A 20,005-nucleotide genomic window follows, 5' to 3' on the forward strand; every position below is an offset into this window, starting at 1 on the left:
ATTGCTGCTCCTTCAACAAAACATGCCAAGAGAATGAAGCCAATTTGATAATAGAAGTAAACTGGAAAGTTGTTTAAAATTGTATGTTCTACCTAAATCATGAAAGCCCACCCCCTAATACAACTTCTCTGTCAGCTCAAGACTTTGCCAGCTACTTCAATAACAAAATCGACTCCATCAAAAACGAAATCAGCTCTCACCATACTTCCATCCTCTCGCAATCAACCACAACCCACAAAGCCATAAATTTAGCTCTTTCTCCCCTGTTACTGAGGAAGAAGTTTTGGCACCTATACTGAGCTCTCACCTCACTACGTGTCCTCTTGACCCTATTCCCTCAAAGCTGCTCCCCTCCCTCTCTTCTACCCTTACCTCTATACTCACACACATTTACAACCTCTCCCTCAGCACCAGTATATTTCTCTCATCTCTGAAACATGCACTGGTCACACCTATCCTCAAAAAACCTTCTCTCGATCCAACCTCCCCATCCAACTACCGCCGTATTTCCCTCCTCCCTCTTGCCTCAAAGCTTCTCGAAAAGCTAGTATATGCATGCCTATCCCATTTCCTAACATTAAACTCCCTCCTCGACCCACTGCAATCTGGATTTTGTCCCTATCACTCCACAGAGACAGCAATCGTTAGGGTTACCACTTCTCTCTACTTATCCTCCTTGATCTGTCCGCAGCCTTTGATACTGTTGACTACCCTCTTTTGCTCCAAACCCTCCACTCCTTCAGCAGTGGTTCTTTTCCTACCTGTCAAACCGTACCTTTAGTGTAGCCTTCTCTGGGGCCTCCTCTGCACTGTCACCACTTTCTGTTAGGGTACTGCAAGGTTCTGTCCTCGGTCCCCTTCTCTTCTCAATCTACACATCATCATTAGGTTCCCTAATAAAGTCCCACGGGTTCGTTCCAGTATATCATTTGTATGTAGACGACACCAAAATCTACTTCTCTGCACTAGACCTATCTCCTTCCTTGCTAATCCGTGTCATTAACTGTCTTTCTCACATCTCTTCCTGGATGTCCTCTCACTATCTCAAGCTAAATCTCTCCAAAACTGAGCTCCTCATTTTCCCTCCTTCTTCCAAAATCTCCACCCTCAATCTCTCTATAACTGTCGACAACTCCATCATTACCCCTACCCCGCATGCCCGATGTCTTGGGGTCACACTTGTCTCCAGATACTCTCCCTCCCGTCCCCTTCGCTCTGCTCATGACCTCCTCACACTCCCGCTTACAGGACTTCTCCAGACTAGCTCCCATCTTGTGGAACTCTCTGCCTCACTCAACAAGACTCTCCCCTAGTTTTGAAAGCTTCAAGCGCTCCCTAAAAACTATACTGTTCAGGGATGCATACAACCTACACTAATCTTTCTTTATACCATTTCCTCTCCTCCATTGCTATCCCCTTGAACCCCCTTAGCATGTAAGCCTAAGAGTCCAGCTGTTTGTAGATCACCTTCTTTAGAGCTGACTACAACAGTGCGTCTCTTGGCAGGGCCCTCTACCCTCCTGATCCCTATAAATGTTTCCTTGTATTCCGCCTATGTTTATAGCGCTGCAGAATCTGTTGGCACTCTACAAATAACCGATAATAATAATAATGAAACGTTTTGAGTTTAATGTCCCTTTAATGGGATAAAAAGTTTAAATTGAAATCTGCATGGGTGCATTTTTAAATATAAGCATATTTACAATATTCTTCCATTAACAAGCAAAAATGCTTCTAGTAAAAGTTATTACAGGTTTTTTGTAGTATACTCACATATGCTGTAAGATCTTGGACACCATTATTCAAACACCACACCGCCGAGACTAAGCAGTGGATTGTATGACACAAATTACATCTTCACAGACACAATACACACCACCACCAGTTCTCTGAGCTTGAATTCTGGTGCACAGGTGTTCACAACATGTGTGCACGTGTTGCTGATAAACTAATACATTTTACTAGAAACATTTTAGCTAATGGAAGTATATTGCAAAAATGCTTCTATTGAAAATTGAAATGCACCCATGCACATTTATGCTGCACATAGTTATAGTCTGTATACTACTAAGTGTGTCTGGCTCCTCAATATTATTTTTGCCTTCTAAAATTGAAATTAATTTGACAACTCTTCTTGTGCTGACAGTTTTAGTATGTCACGTGCACACTGTAAACAACTTTGATGATAAGTTGTGTTGCGTCTTCTAATTCCCTGGTCTGTTGGTTTATTTATTTTTTTAAATATTTTTATTGAGGAGTTAAACATTACAGAGACTGATTTCTCATAAAGATATACATTTCATCAAGGGAACAAATATTGAAGAAGAAACAAACAACAAGATTGTATACCTTTTCTAGATGTCCTCATTTTAGACCCCTTTACTAAAGCTGAGGAACACTCTTGGATCCTTACAATTGCTAGGTATAGGGGTTTTTGTAGAATAAAATAAGAAAGAAAAAGAAAGGCCCAAACTAAGCCATCATTTAACAATCTGAAAGAAAGAGTAAACTCTGCATTTGGCATTATACTAAGGGATTACACATATTATACAATAATAATAATAATAAAGAGAATATTAATCAGATGGTCCTAACTCTGATTATCCTGATTAATTGAGGAAGCCATGTTTGGTCTGTGTATGTGTGATATATGTTTCACAAGAGATATTTCATTTTCATTGCAGCAATTATTGTGTTTAACATACGTTATTCCTGTGCAATATCTTCTAAGGCCTACTATATATCCCTTTGTTAGGTACAAGGTATGTCCTAATTGTGTCTCTCTTCTGACCTCGGCCGCAGGCCTTGGGGGAGAAGCTGGTGTTATACCGGTTTACAGGCTAGTGTGATGGCATAATATCCCTAGATGTGCTGGCTTTATCTAAAGTGTCCCATCAGGGACCCCCAACATGAACACCCAAGCAAAAGGGATAGCATTAGTGTGTTGACAGAACCTGCAATACTGATGTCAGCAATGGGATAATATTGCTTGCTGCATAATCTATATATTGTCATAATAATAAGCTTGCCAAAATATGAAGTGTAACACGGCTGTTAGGATTATAGTTTAACATTCTCAAACGAATTAACAGAGCCATGCTAAAAAAAAAACAACAGAATAGAATACAATCAAGTGACTCAAAAACATTTCTATCTTTTATAAGATGTATTTATACAGCATATTTGGTTATGAGATAGAAAAGGCCTGCATAAAAACCTTGTTATCGTCATACGGACGGTAATTGTACTGCATTATTATCTGGATAAGTCCAGTGTTTTCATTTTTTGGCTTCCCCCCAGACATGTCCATCTGTTTTATGATGTCCTGCTTGTGATGTGAGCTCTTGGTTCTTTCGGGGATGTCTTCTTTGAATTCAGACAACTTGTTGATCCCAAATGGTGGATATAAAGGTTTGTTGCCAGTAGTCTTTTGGGAGCCCCCCTTAAACTCCCTCGCAGCTATTTTCTGTAGTAAATTTACTTCCATTCATGTAGGTTTTTTTGAGACGGTCCAAGATACATCTGATTGTTGTGCTTGTTGTTGATACGGGCTCTTGGTTTGATCAATGTCTCCCATGCTGATTTTAGATGCAGTGGTAATCACGGATGTTAGGTGCAACAATATATTTGTGGTGTCCTTTTGTGGAGCACCCCATTAACTCCCTTGTGGCCTCCGTCTGTGACATGTATTCTTCCATCTGTGTGGTTTTATTTGGAGCCTTCCGTGGTGCACCAGTTAGTTGCACTGAGCTTAACATTGTCAAGTCCCTTGGTAAAATTGTTAAGGGTTCCTCTGGAACCATGAAGACCTGTTTGTTACACAGGGAGCCATGCAGTAGATTAGAAGCTGTTTTTACGTGTTGTGGACATGTCAGTTGGGATTCCATTGCGCAACGCTTATTTTCCAATGTGTCCTCTGCTGCTGTTGTAAGTAATCTACGGCTAGCATTTATTTTGTTCATCAGGAAATTCATAGGAGCATTATTAATGAGCTTCTTGCAGATTGCCACAAATTCGTGCCAGCAGACAGTGGTAGTAACCTGAAGCATCTTATGTTAGCCATCTTAGGTATAATATAATGGTTTCTATTCGTAGTGATCGCTCTCGCTTGCTTTTCTCCTTTGCAATCGAATGTGTTGGGAACGTCGTTGCAGGTTTACTGGGATGGATAGTTGCGGTTGAAAACCTCTATCTCAAGGGGGAAGCGCTGCTTACAATGGGCCGCCACCCTAGGCCTTTATTGTCTGCGTCTGGGCTCCGGCGTCAGGAATACAGCTGATTTCGGGATGATGATTTAGAAGAGATTCAGCAGGAGATCTGAAATATGCGACCGGTTAAGATCGCCGTGCAGACACGCCACCTGTTGGTTTATTTTTTAACAGACATAGTCAAATATTATCAGGGTCCAACTATTTTTAGTATTTTTTTTAATTTTTTTTAAATACACTAACACATTCAATGTAATCTAATTTGTCAGTACTGTTGAATCTTCAGGAGGGATACATCCTAAAATTTAACGAAGCAGCAATAACCAAGGTTTTTACTAGTGTGTCATGGGAATTAAAACTACTTTACTCATGCGTTTGTCTAATAATTGTGCTTTTTACATGATTCCCAGAGAGGCCAAAAAGCAAATAACTGTAAAGTGTAAATACTGAAAACAAAATGGCTGGTTTAGGAAATTTGAACCATTTTCAAATATAAGGTTACAGATTTTGCTTTTTCACCTCTCAAGGACGTGTGTTTTTTCCAGCGTCTGCTTGTAGACCTTTGGGATTTGCTTCCTGCCGGATCCATCCTCAGAGGTGGACCTAGACCTGAGTTCTGGGGTTGGCACCAGGTTGGACCCTTTGGATGCGGCTTGGTCTGTCAGACAGGAAGGCTCTTTGTCTTACAGCTTACAAAGTTAGAATTACTATAGGTTCTGCCCTCCTATTCACCTTCAGGCCTTTGTTGGCGCTGTGGTGGGTGGTGATGGATTCAGCCCAGGCTGAGTGTTCAACATAGCGATGGGTTTTTGTCTCTGTCTTGGCAGTCTTTTTGGGTGACTGGTTGGGGAATCGTTCTCCAGTGTTCGGTCCAGATCTACCAGTGTTAGGGATTTTTTTATCCTAGTTCACACGGGGCAGTTTTGTCTTGGTCTCTTTCCTGTCAGCAGGGTGAGAATGTTTTCTGGGATATGTATATCAGAATTTTCCTTCCAATTATCCTTGTTTTTTTTTTCAGTAGAGCATTTTGCTCTGAGGTCTGATATTCTGGGTCCATGCTAGTCGGGACCTCTTGGTGAGAAGATTATTTCTGAGTTAGTGAGTCCCTCCTGTGTAGACGGGAGGGTCTCGAATTTGGTGGTGGGCGGAGGCCTACTACGGCTCTGGCAGAAATCCATTCTCTGAGTGTGCTCCTCCTGAACGGAAGTTTCTTACGATCATCTGTTTGATCTGACTATCCAGAGGTTTATGGCTCAGTCCGAGTGCAGTGCCATATTTTTGGGTCTCTGACAGGAGATCCTATGGTTCTGATTGTTGGGCGGCTGCTTGGTCCTCCTAAAATTCTTATTCTTTTTCATTTTTTGCTTCTATCAAGGAAGCCTTCGGGAGTTCGTTTTTTTTGCAGGCTGTGGTGCCCTCAGGTTGGGCCGCCTCTTATTTGTACCCTCCCGTTAGCATTAAGTGTCCTCTGTAGCTTGGGTATAATTTCCCACAAGTAATGAATACAGCGGTGGACTCTCCCTGTATTTAGAAGGAAAACATAAATTATGACTTACCAGATAATTTCCTTTCCTTCGACACAGGGAGAGTCCACAGCTCCCGCCAGTGCTCTCTGGTGGGCTGCCCTAAATTTAAGTTGTTTTCTTCTGGCACCTTTTTCACCCTCATATTTCTCCTACTGTTCCTTGTTCCCTCGGCAGAATGACTGGGGGATGAGGGAAGTGGGGGAGGCATCTAAGCCTTTGGCTAGGGTTTCTTTGCCTCCTCCTGGTGGCCAGCTTCTGTATTTCCCACAGTAATGAATGCAGCTGTGGACTCTCCCTGTATCGAAGGAAAGGAAATTATCTGGTAAGTCATAATTTGTTTCCCTGGCTGGATATCCTCATGAAAAAACAAACTTTATTCTTTCAGATGATTTAACATTTGGTAGACAATACAGCATTGCAGCCAATAGAATACTTGGTTGCATTGGGAGAGGTATCAGCAGCAGAAATAGCAAGGTTCTTATGCCACTTTACAGATCTCTAGAAGGATATAAATAGACTAGAAACTATTCAAAGTAGGGCTACTAAAATAGTACATGGTCTAAAATATAAAGGGCTACATTACAAGTGGAGCACTAATTTATTTGCGTACCGGCAAACAGGCACATTTGCCCTTTATGTGGGCGCGTAATAAATAAAATAATAAAGTGGCTGATTATTGCTACCGTGACCTCGCGGTAGTAATTAGCGCTCAGAACATTTACCACAGATCATATCTCTGGTTAATTTGTTAAAAGTTCCGCAAATGTAGCTTTTCTTTTTTTTTCCATAAAAAAATATATATATTGCACTAGGCAGTTTTAAAGGGACACTGAACCCAATTTTTTTCTTTCATGATTCAGATAAAACATGCAATTTTAAGCAACGTTCGAATTTACTCCTATTATCAATTTTTCTTCATCCTCATTTTTCTTCATCCTCCTGCTATCTTTATTTGAAAAAGAAGGCATCTAAGCTATTTTTTTGGTTCAGACCACTGGACAGCACTTTTTATTGGTGGGTGAATTTATCCACCAATCAGCAAGAACAACCCAGGTTGTTCACCAAAAATGGGCCGGCATCTAAACTTACATTCTTGCATTTCAAATAAAGATACCAAGAGAATGAAGAAAATTTGATAATAGGAGTAAATTAGAAAGTTGCTTAAAATTGCATGCTCTATCTGAATCACAAAAGAAAAAAAATTGGGTTCAGTGTCCCTTTTAAGGGGTTAAAAGTTGGCGGGTGTGGGGTAAACGGCACTGAAAAGCACCTCTTACATTGCGGTCTATGTGAACTGTATGTTCCCTGTAAATATATATGTACAGTATTTAACAAAAGTTTGTACACCCTTTACATTTTTGTAAATATTTTATTATATCTTTTCATGTGACAACACTGAAGAAATGAAACTTTGCTACAATGTAAAGTAGTGAGTGTACAGCCTGTATAACAGTGTACATTTAAGATGAGGAAAAAGGAAGGCTGAGTCCAAGTGTCAGTAAAAAGGTTTATTGCAGAGTAGGCTTTCTGGATGCAAGGTAAGCTCCAATCTTACGCGTTTCGCGCATGAGCACATGCGCTTCATCAGAGATAACAGTGTACATTTGCTGTCCCCTCAAAATAACTCAACAAACAGCCATTAATGTCTAAACCGTTGGCAACAAAAGTGAGTACACCCCTAAGTGGAAATGTCCAAATTTGGCCCAATTAGCCATTTTCCTTCCCCGGTGTCATGTGACTCGTTAGTGTTACAAGGTCACAGGTGTGAATGGGGAGCAGGTGTGTTAAATTTGGTGTTATCTCTCTCACACTCTCTCATACTGGTCACTGGAAGTTCAACATGGCACCTCATGGCAAAGAACTCTCTGAGGAACTGGAAAAAAGAATTGTTGCTCTACATAAAGATGGCCTAGGCTATAAAAAGATTGCCAAGACCCTGAAACTGAGCTGCAGCACGGTGGGCAAGACCATACAGTGGTTTCACAGGACAGGTGAACTCAATGCTGGAAAATAATGGTGGCCACACAAAATATTGACACTTTGGGCCCAATTTGGACATGTCCACTTAGGGGTGTACTCACTTTTGTTGCCAACAGTTTAGACATTAATGGCTGTTTGTTGAGTTATTTTGAGGGGACAGCAAATTTACACTGTTATACAGGCTGTACACTCACTACTTTACATTGTAGCAAAGTGTAATTTCTTCAGTGTTGTCACATGAAAAAATGTGAAGGGTGTACTCACTTTTGTGAGATACTGTATATACACATATAAACACATAAATATATATATATTACAATAAATAAATATATTATATTATATAAGTATATATTTACAATTGTTGCCCATCGCTGCGCTACTTAACCCCTTTGCTGCACTTAGGTTCTGTGCCGTGTATGATGACATCAGAACAAGGCTCCAATTGGAGTCTATGAAAGCGCGCTCTTGATAGCGCACTGCTTTAGTGCAATGCGAACTCGCCTAACTCGTAATACCAGTGCACATTTGTGTCTAAATTGATATATTGCGCTCCACTTATAATCTGGCCCAAAATGTACTAATAAAGACTCTATGGTCAAAATATGTATATGAAGTGACTTAATAAAATGGAAGCTAAAAGTATTTCCCACAAAAAGAGAAATACCAAAACTATGGGTCACAGATTCAGGTGAAATGTGAGGAAGCATTATTTTTATTTTTTTTCCAGAAAGGGTGGCAGTTTCATGGAATAAATTTCCAATACAGGTGGTAAACACAAGGACATCAAATTCTATGTGTCTATATATGAAATAATACATCCAGTTTTTGCTTGATTGTAGAAACCATGTGGAAAAAAATAAATAATTTATGCTTACCTGATAAATTTCTTTCTCTTGCGATGTATCAAGTCCATACTTGTGGGATATTCTCCTTCCCAACAGGAAGTGGCAAAAAGAGCACCCACAGCAGAGCTGTCTATATAGCTCCTACCTTAGCTCCACCCCCCAGTCATTCGACCGAAGGCTAGGAAGAAAAAGGAGAAACTATAAGGTGCAGAGGTGACTGAAGTTTTTTAAAATAAAAATATACTACCTGTCTTAAACAGGGCGGGCCGTGGACTCGATACATCGCAAGAGAAAGAAATTTATCAGGTAAGCATAAATTCTGTTTTCTCTGGCAAGATGTATCGAGTCCACGGATTCATCCATACTTGTGGGATACCAATACCAAAGCTTTAGGACACGGATGAAGGGAGGGACAAGACAGGTACCTTAAACGGAAGGCACCACTGCTTGTAGAACCTTTCTCCCAAAAATAGCCTCCGAAGAAGCAAAAGTATCGAATTTGTAAAATTTGGAAAAAGTATGAAGCGAAGACCAAGTCGCTGCCCATGTGGAATCCACTGCTCTAGTAGAATGAGCAGTAATCCTTTCAGGAGGCTGCTGGCCAGCAGTCTCATAAGCCAAACGGATGATGCTTTTCAGCCAAAAAGAAAGAGAGGTAGCCGTAGCCTTTTGGCCTCTCCGCTTACCAGAATAAACAACAAACAATGAAGATGTTTGACGGAAATCTTTGGTTGCTTGTAAGTAGAACTTTAAAGCACGAACCACATCAAGATTGTGCAACAGACGTTCCTTCTTTGAAGAAGGATTAGGACACAGTGAAGGAACAACAATTTCCTGATTTATATTCCTATTAGAAACAACTTTAGGAAGGAATCCAGGTTTGGTACGCAAAACCACCTTATCTGCATGGAAAACAAGATAAGGTGAGTCACACTGTAAAGCAGATAACTCAGAAACTCTTTGAGCCGAAGAGATAGCTACTAAAAACAGAACTTTCCAAGATAGAAGCTTAATATCTATGGAATGCATAGGTTCAAACGGAACCCCTTGAAGAACTTTAAAGTGAAGGTCAAGTCTGGAGTAGTGGTTAACAGTTTCAAATAGCTTCGGTAAATTAAGTATGATGTTCATTCATGAAATTCTTTATAACTAATATTAAAAGTTTTATTTTTAACCTTTTAAATCGGCTCTGTGTCAGTTTTTTTATCCGCCCGCCATATTGCCGTTATTGATTGACAATTCTTTGATCCAATCTATTACCTACCCCCGTGGCGTCCAGCCCCTTTTCTGTAGCGTCATCATCGTCATGCTCGTTCATGAAACGCGCATGCGTAGTCCGCTCTCATTATTTTGGATACATTGAATTATTAAACGCATGCGCTACTGAGTGGGAGATACGAATGCACATTTAAAATAGGCTGTTGTGCTCGAGCGTAGTCCGCTTGTAGGAACGAAAGCGATGTCACTACAGAGAAATACGGAAGTGTGGTAGGGGAGGAGCTAATAGCAATAACGGAGGTATTTTATATATCTATTTTATTTGAAAATGAATAGTTTTTTAGAAATATAAAATCAGCGACTTTAATACTTGGATGTTAAGCTTTCGATTGGTGTATTGCTATTAGCAAAAATTGACCTTCACTTTAAGAACTAAGTTTAGGCTCCATGGCGGAGCAATAGGTTTGAATACAGGCTTGATTCTGACTAAAGCCTGACTAAATGCTTGAACGTCTGGGACATCTGCCAGACGCTTGTGTAAAAGAATAGACAAAGCAGAAATCTGTCCTTTTAAGGAGCTAGCTGATAATCCCTTCTCCAATCCTTCTTGGAGAAAAGACAATATTCTAGGAATCCTAATCTTACTCCATGAGTAACCCTTGGATTCACACCCATAAAGATATTTGCGCCAAATTGTAAGATAGATTTTCCTGTACCGCCTGGGGATCCTGGGACCTGGACCCGTAACAAGGAAGCTTGGCGTTCTGACGGGACGCCATTAGATCCAATTCTGGTGTGCCCCATAGCTGAGTCAGCTGGGCAAATACTTCCGGATGGAGCTCCCACTCCCCCGGATGAAAAGTCTGACGACTTAGGAAATCCGCCTCCCAGTTCTCTACCCCTGGGATATGGATTGCTGAAAGATGGCAAGAGTGAGTCTCCGCCCATCGGATTATTTTGGTTACTTCCATCATCACTAGAGAACTCTGTGTTCCTCCTTGATGATTGATATAAGCTACAGTCGTGATGTCCGACTGGAACCTGATGAATTTGGCTGCAGCTAGCTGAGGCCACCCCTGAAGAGCATTGAATATTGCTCTCAGTTCTAGAATGTTAATCGGGAGGAGAGTTTCCTCCCGAGACCATAAGCCCTGTGCTTTAAGGGAGTCCCAGACTGCACCCCAGCCTAGCAGGCGGGCATCTGTAATTACTATGAGCCACTCTGGCCTGAGGTAACACATTCCCTGAGACAGGTGGTCCTGAGACAACCACCAGAGAAGAGAATCTCTGGTCTCCTGATCCAGATGTATTTGAGGAGATAAATCTGCATAATCCCCATTCCACTGTTTGAGCATGCATAGTTGCAGTGGTCTGAGGTGTAGGCGGGCAACTATGTCCATTGCCGCTACCATGAGTCCGATTACCTCCATACACTGAGCCACTGATGGCCGAGGAATGGAATGAAGAGCTCGGCAAGTGGTTAAGAGTTTTGATTTTCTGACCTCCGTCAGAAATATTTTCATTTCTACCGAGTCTATCAGAGTCCCTAGGAAGGAAACTCTTGTGAGAGGGAAGAGAGAACTCTTTTTTATGTTCACCTTCCACCCGTGAGATCTCAGAAAAGCCAACACGATGTCCGTGTGAGACTTGGTTAGCTGGAAAGTCGACGCCTGAATTAAGATGTCATCTAGATAAGGCGCCACTGCTATGCCCCGCGGTCTTAGAACAGCCAAAAGGGACCCTAGCACCTTTGTGAAAATTCTGTGAGCCGTGGCCAACCCAAAGGGAAGGGCCACAAACTAGTAATGCCTGTCCAGAAAGGCGAATCTGAAGAATTGATGATTTCTGTGAATAGGGATGTGTAGATACGCATCCTTTAAGTCCACGGTAGTCATATATTGACCCTCCTGGATCAGAGGTAGAATAGTCCGAATAGTCTCCATCTTGAATGATGGTACTCTGAGGAATTTGTTTATAATTTTGAGATCCAAGATTGGTCTGAAAGTTCCCTCTTTTTTGGGAACCACAAACAGGTTTGAGTAAAAACCTAACACTTGTTCCGCTTTTGGAACTGGGCGGATTACTCCCATGGTATGTAGGTATTCTACACAGTGTAAGAACGCCTCTCTCTTTGTCTGGTTTGCAGACAATTGAGAAACGTGAAATCTCCCCCTTGGGGGAGTCTTTGAAGTCCAGAAGATATCCCTGGGACACAATTTCTAAAGCCCAGGAATCGTGAACATCTCTTGCCCAAGCCTGAGCGAAGAGATAGAGTCTGCCCCCTACTAGATCCGGTCCCGGATCGGGGGCTACCCCTTCATGCTGTCTTGGAGGCAGCAGCAGGCTTCTTGGCCTGTTTACCCTTGTTCCAAGCCTGGTTATATATCCAGACTGACTTGGATTGGGTGAAATTCCCCTCTTGCTTTGCAGCAGGGGAAGCTGAAGCGGGACCACCCTTGCAGTTCCGAAAGGAACGTAAATTATTTTGTTTGGTCCTCATTTTATTTGTTTTATCCTTAGGGAAGGCGTGGCCTTTACCTCCAGTGATGTCTGAAATAATCTCTTTCAGTTCAGGCCCGAATAGGGTCTTTCCTTTGAAAGGGATGTTCAAAAGTTTAGATTTTGATGACACATCAGCAGACCAGGACTTAAGCCATAACGCCCTGCATGCTAAAATGGCAAAACCTGAATTCTTTGCCGCTAATTTAGCCAGTTGGAAAGCGGCATCTGTAATGAAAGAATTAGCCAACTTAAGTGCCTTAATTCTATCCATAATATCTTCTAATGGAGTCTCCATCTGAAGAGCCTCTTCTAGAGCCTCGAACCAGAAAGCAGCTGCAGTAGTTACAGGAACAATGCACGCAATAGGTTGGAGAAGAAAACCTTGATGAACAAAAATTTGCTTTAGGAGACCCTCTAATTTTTTATCCATAGGATCTTTGAAAGCACAACTGTCCTCGATAGGTATAGTTGTACGCTTAGCGAGAGTAGACATAGCTCCCTCCACCTTAGGAACCGTCTGCCACGAGTCCCGCATGGTGTCAGATATGGGAAACATTTTCTTAAAAACAGGAGGGGGAGCGAACGGTATACCTGGTCTATCCCAGTCCTTAGTAACAATATTCACAATCCTCTTAGGGACTGGAAAAACATCAGTGTAAACAGGAACCTCTAAGTATTTGTCCATTTTACACAATTTCTCTGGGACCACTATAGGGTCACAATCATCCAGAGTCGCTAATACCTCCCTGAGCAACAAGCGGAGGTGTTCAAGCTTAAATTTAAAGGCCGTCATATCAGAATCTGTCTGAGGAAGCGTCTTTCCTGAATCAGAAATCTCTCCCTCAGATAGCAAATCCCTTACCCCTACTTCAGAACCTTGTGAGGGTATATCGGATACGGCTACTAAAGCGTCAGAAGGCTCAGCATTTGATCTTAATCCAGAGCTGTCATGCTTTCCTTGTAAACCAGGCAGTTTAGATAAAACCTCTGTGAGGGTTGTATTCATAACTGTGGCCATGTCTTGTAAAGTAAATGAAGTCGACGCACTAGAGGTACTTGGCGTCACTTGTGCGGGCGTTACTGGTTGTGACACTTGGGGAGAGCTAGATGGCAAATCCTCATTTCCTTCTGTCTGAGAATCATCTATTGCTATATTTTTAAGTGCTATAATATGCATTTTATAATTTATAGACATATCAGTGCAAGTGGGACACATTCTAAGAGGGGGTTCCACAATGGCTTCTAAACACATTGAACAAGGATTTTCCTTGATGTCAGACATGTTAAACAGGCTAGTAATGAAACAAGCAAGCTTGGAAAACAGTTTATTCAAAGTAAATAATACTTAGAAAAAAAAACGGCACTGTGCCTTTAAGAGAAAAAAAAGATGCAGAAACTCTGCAAAACAGTGTAAAAAAGCAGTAAACTTTACGAAATTTTTACAGTAGAATGATAAAGCCTTAGTAAGTTTGCACAACCAGACAAATAAACGATTAATGGAAAATGGAAAAACGGGATTGACAAAACGTCAAAAACCGGTATAAAAACGTTCAGCACCTTGCCACAGCTCTGCTGTGGCGCCTACCTGCCCTTTAGGATAGATTTGTGGGGAAAAAACTTCTTTTAGGCCCTCAAACACAGCAGGACCCTCTGGAGAAGCAGCTGGATGTCTTCAGAGTAAAAGAAACTGCGCAACTGAGGCGCGAAAATAGGCCCCTCCCACCTCACTCGATGTTAGTGGGGCCTAAAAGAAACACACCAAAGTGTTTCTAAACTAGCCATGTGGGTTAATAACCCTTAAATAAACCACAATGACCCCTTAAAGTCCCTCAAAAAATGTTAAGTGTTCAATAAAAAGAAAAACGTTTTTCCCCCAACTGAAGTTTTCCTGTACTCCTCAGCCTCTGTGGGAACAGCAGTGGATCTTAGTTACAAAGTGCTAAGATCGTCATCCTCCTTGCAGAAATCTTCATCCCTTTTCTGCCAGAGAGGGAATAGTACACACCGGTACCATTTAAAATAACAAACTTTTGCTTGAGAAAATAAAAACTAACATTTTTGTCACCACACTCACTTTACCCTTCCTAACATTAGAGTAGGCAAAGAGAATGACTGGGGGTGGAGCTAAGGGAGGAGCTATATAGACAGCTCTGCTGTGGGTGCTCTCTTTGCCACTTCCTGTTAGGAAGGAGAATATCCCAGTATCCCAGAAGTATGGATGAATCCGTGGACTCGATACATCTTGCAAGAGAAATTATAATTATTTATAGGCAATGGCATCAACATATCCAACAGCACTGTAACAATGTTACATATGATTATAAAATTGAGTAAATTACAATGGTACTCAACAAATCCATGGCCCCAGGTTACTATGGCGACTTATAAATGAGCTTTGATGTTTCCTTTCTTAGAGAAACCAGCAAGGTGAGCTTGTCCATTGTCAGTTGCAACCCATTAAAGGGATATGAAACCCAAACATTTAATTTCATGGTTCAGAGAAAGGATACCATTTTAAACAACTTTCCAAATATGCTTTGTTCTATTTGGTATCCTTTGTTGAAAAGCATACCTGAGTTGGCTCATGAGCTGGGATCTAGCTGCTGACTGGTGGCTATATACTGTGTGTATATATATATATATATATATATATATATATATATATATATATATATACAGTATATACACACCTCTTACCATTGCACATTGGGTATAATTTTAAGCAACTTTCTAATTTACTCCTATTATAAATTTGGCTTTGTTCTCTTGATATCTTTATTTGAAAAGCAGGAATGTAAGCTTAGGAGCCGGATCATTTTTGGTTCAGACCCTGGGTAGCACTTGCTGATTGGTGGCTGGCTCCTAGGCTTACATTTTTGCTTTTTCAAATAAAGATACCAAGAGAACGAAGAAAAAAATATAATGGGAGTAAATTAGAAAGTTGCTGAGAATTGCATGCTCTATCTGAATCATGAAAGAACAAAATTGGGTTTCATATCCATTTTAAAGGCATGTTGTATGTAGAGCACAAATGAAATGCTCCGAAGTGTTATTAATTTGTTACAATATATCATTTCTTTCATGTAATTAGCAAGAGTCCATGAGCTAGTGACGTATGGGATATACATTCCTACCAGGAGGGGCAAAGTTTCCCAAACCTCAAAATGCCTATAAATACAGCCCTCACCACACCCACAATTCAGTTTTACAAACTTTGCCTCCTATGGAGGTGGTGAAGTAAGTTTGTGCTAGATTCTACGTTGATATGCGCTCCGGAGCAAGTTGGAGCCCGGTTTTCCTCTCAGCGTGCAGTGATTGTCAGAGGGATGTGAGGAGAGTATTGCCTATTTGAATGCAGTGATCTCCTTCTACGGGGTCTATTTCATAGGTTCTCTGTTATCGGTCGTAGAGATTCATCTCTTACCTCCCTTTTCAGATCGACGATATACTCTTATTTATATACCATTACCTCTGCTGATTTTCGTTTCAGTACTGGTTTGGCTTTCTACAAACGTGTAGATGAGTGTCCTGGGGTAAGTAAATCTTATTTTCTGTGACACTCTAAGCTATGGTTGGGCACTTTATTTATAAAGTTCTAAATATATGTATTCAAACATTTATTTGCCTTGACTCAGAATGTTCAACATTCCTTATTTTCAGACAGTCAGTTTCATATTTGGGATAATGCGTTTGAATCAATCATTTTTTCTTACCTTAAAAATTTGACTTTTTTTTCCCTGTGGGCTGTTAGGCTCGCGGGGGCTGAAAATGCTTCATTTTATTGCGTCATTCTTGGCGCAGACTTTTTTGGCGCAAAAAATCTTTTCTGTTTCCGGCGTCATACGTGTCGCCGGAAGTTGCGTCATTTTTTGACGTCCTTTTGCGCCAAAAATGTCGGCGTTCCGGATGTGGCATCATTTTTGGCGCCAAAAAGCATTTAGGCGCCAAACAATGTGGGCGTATTATTTGGCGCCAAAAAATATGGGCGTCGCTTTTGTCTCCACATTATTTCAGTCTGATTTTTTCTTTGCTTCTGGTTACTAGAAGCTTGTTTATTGGCATTTTTTCCCATTCCTGAAACTGTCATTTAAGGAATTTGATCAATTTTGCTTTATATGTTGTTTTTTTCTCTTACATATTGCAAGATGTCTCACGTTGCATCTGAGTCAGAAGATACTTCAGGAAAATCGCTGTCTAGTGCTGGAACTACCAAAGCTAAGTGTATCTGCTGTAAACTTTTGGTAGCTATTCCTCCGGCTGTTGTTTGTATTAATTGTCATGACAAACTTGTTAAAGCAGATAATATTTCCTTTAGTAATGTACCATTGCCTGTTGCAGTTCCCTCAACATCTAAGGTGCAGAATGTTCCTGATAATATAAGAGATTTTGTTTCTGAATCCATCAAGAAGGCTATGTCTGTTATTTCTCCTTCTAGGAAACATAAAAAATCTTTTAAAACTTCTCTCTCTACAGATGAATTTTTAAATGAACATCATCATTCTGATTCTGATGACTCTTCTGGTTCAGAGGATTCTGTCTCAGAGATTGATGCTGATAAATCTTCATATTTATTTAAAATGGAATTTATTCGTTCTTTACTTAAAGAAGTACTAATTGCTTTAGAAATAGAGGATTCTGGTCCTCTTGATACTAATTCTAAACGTTTAGATAAGGTGTTTAAATCTCCTGTGGTTATTCCAGAAGTTTTTCCTGTTCCTAATGCTATTTCTGAAGTAATTTCCAGAGAATGGGATAAATTGGGTAATTCATTTACTCCTTCTAAACGTTTTAAGCAATTATATCCTGTGCCGTCTGACAGATTAGAATTTTGGGACAAAATCCCTAAAGTTGATGGGGCTATTTCTACCCTTGCTAAACGTACTACTATTCCTACGTCAGATGGTACTTCGTTTAAAGATCCTTTAGATAGGAAAATTGAATCCTTTCTAAGAAAAGCTTATCTGTGTTCAGGTAATCTTCTTAGACCTGCTATATCTTTGGCTGATGTTGCTGCAGCTTCAACTTTTTGGTTGGAGACTTTAGCGCAACAAGTAACAGATCATGATTCTCATAATATTATTATTCTTCTTCAGCATGCTAATAATTTTATCTGTAATGCCATTTTTGATATTATCAGAGTTGATGTCAGGTTTATGTCTCTAGCTATTTTAGCTAGAAGAGCTTTATGGCTTAAAACTTGGAATGCTGATATGGCTTCTAAATCAACTCTACTTTCCATTTCTTTCCAGGGTAACAAATTATTTGGTTCTCAGTTGGATTCTATTATCTCAACTGTTACTGGTGGGAAAGGAACTTTTTTACCACAGGATAAAAAATCTAAGGGTAAAAACAGGGCTAATAATCGTTTTCGTTCCTTTCGTTTCAACAAAGAACAAAAGCCTGATCCTTCATCCTCAGGAGCAGTTTCAGTTTGGAAACCATCTCCAGTCTGGAATAAATCCAAGCCTTCTAGAAAGGCAAAGCCTGCTTCTAAGTCCACATGAACGTGCGGCCCTCATTCCAGCTCAGCTGGTAGGGGGCAGGTTACGTTTTTTCAAAGAAATTTGGATCAATTCTGTTCACAATCTTTGGATTCAGAACATTGTTTCAGAAGGGTACAGAATTGGTTTCAAGATGAGACCTCCTGCAAAGAGATTTTTTCTTTCCCGTGTCCCAGTAAATCCAGTGAAAGCTCAAGCATTTCTGAATTGTGTTTCAGATCTAGAGTTGGCTGGAGTAATTATGCCAGTTCCAGTTCTGGAACAGGGGATGGGGTTTTATTCAAATCTCTTCATTGTACCAAAGAAGGAGAATTCCTTCAGACCAGTTCTGGATCTAAAAATATTGAATCGTTATGTAAGGATACCAACGTTCAAAATGGTAACTGTAAGGACTATCTTGCCTTTTGTTTAGCAAGGGCATTATATGTCCACAATAGATTTACAGGATGCTTATCTGCATATTCCGATTCATCCAGATCATTATCAGTTCCTGAGATTCTCTTTTCTGGACAAGCATTACCAGTTTGTGGCTCTGCCGTTTGGCCTAGCTACAGCTCCAAAAATTTTTACAAAAGTTTTCGGTGCCCTTCTGTCTGTAATCAGAGAACAGGGTATTGTGGTATTTCCTTATTTGGACGATATCTTGGTACTTGCTCAGTCTTTACATTTAGCAGAATCTCATACGAATCGACTTGTGTTGTTTCTTCAAGATCATGGTTGGAGGATCAATTTACCAAAAAGTTCATTGATTCCTCAGACAAGGGTAACTTTTCTGGGTTTCCAGATAGATTCAGTGTCCATGACTCTGTCTTTAACAGACAAGAGACGTCTAAAATTGATATCAGCTTGTCGAAACCTTCAGTCACAATCATTCCCTTCGGTAGCCTTATGCATGGAAATTCTAGGTCTTATGACTGCTGCATCGGACGCGATCCCCTTTGCTCGTTTTCACATGCGACCTCTTCAGCTCTGTATGCTGAATCAATGGTGCAGGGATTACACAAAGATATCTCAATTAATATCTTTAAAACCGATTGTACGACACTCTCTAACGTGGTGGACAGATCACCATCGTTTAATTCAGGGGGCTTCTTTTGTGCTTCCGACCTGGACTGTAATTTCAACAGATGCAAGTCTCACAGGTTGGGGAGCTGTGTGGGGATCTCTGACGGCACAAGGAGTTTGGGAATCTCAGGAGGTGAGATTACCGATCAATATTTTGGAACTCCGTGCAATTTTCAGAGCTCTTCAGTCTTGGCCTCTTCTGAAGAGAGAATCGTTCATTTGTTTTCAGACAGACAATGTCACAACTGTGGCATACATCAATCATCAAGGAGGGACTCGCAGTCCTCTGGCTATGAAAGAAGTATCTCGAATTCTGGTTTGGGCGGAATCCAGCTCCTGTCTAATCTCTGCGGTTCATATCCCAGGTATAGACAATTGGGAAGCGGATTATCTCAGTCGCCAAACGTTACATCCGGGCGAATGGTCTCTTCACCCAGAGGTATTTCTTCAGATTGTTCAAATGTGGGGACTTACAGAAATAGATCTGATGGCCTCTCATCTAAACAAGAAACTTCCCAGGTATCTGTCCAGATCCAGGGATCCTCAAGCGGAAGCAGTGGATGCATTGTCACTTCCTTGGAAGTATCATCCTGCCTATATCTTTCCGCCTCTAGTTCTTCTTCCAAGAGTAATCTCCAAGATTCTGAAGGAATGCTCGTTTGTTCTGCTGGTAGCTCCGGCATGGCCTCACAGGTTTTGGTATGCGGATCTTGTCCGGATGGCCTCTTGCCATCCGTTGACTCTTCCGCTATGACCAGACCTTCTGTCGCAAGGTCCTTTTTTCCATCAGGATCTCAAATCCTTAAATTTAAAGGTATGGAGATTGAACGCTTGATTCTTAGTCAAAGAGGTTTCTCTGACTCTGTGATTAATACTATGTTACAGGCTCGTAAATCTGTATCCAGAGAGATATATTATAGAGTCTGGAAGACTTATATTTCTTGGTGTCTTTCTCATCATTTTTCTTGGCATTCTTTTAGAATTCCAAGAATTTTACAGTTTCTTCAGGATGGTTTAGATAAAGGTTTGTCCGCAAGTTCCTTGAAAGGACAAATCTCTGCTCTTTCTGTTCTTTTTCACAGAAAGATTGCTAATCTTCCTGATATTCATTGTTTTGTACAAGCTTTGGTTCGTATAAAACCTGTCATTAAGTCAATTTC

The 20,005-nt window shown here is 40.7% G+C and overlaps 1 protein-coding gene across 1 annotated transcript in view; it reads left to right on the plus strand.

Moving 5' to 3' along the window:
* Positions 1 to 20,005, plus strand: part of LOC128663603 (oocyte zinc finger protein XlCOF6-like) — an 86,586-nt gene that overhangs the window by 736 nt on the left and 65,845 nt on the right. The gene's annotated exons all lie outside the window — the stretch shown is intronic.

Source organism: Bombina bombina, chromosome 6, assembly GCF_027579735.1.
Source record: "Bombina bombina isolate aBomBom1 chromosome 6, aBomBom1.pri, whole genome shotgun sequence".
Lineage (NCBI taxonomy): Eukaryota > Metazoa > Chordata > Amphibia > Anura > Bombinatoridae > Bombina > Bombina bombina.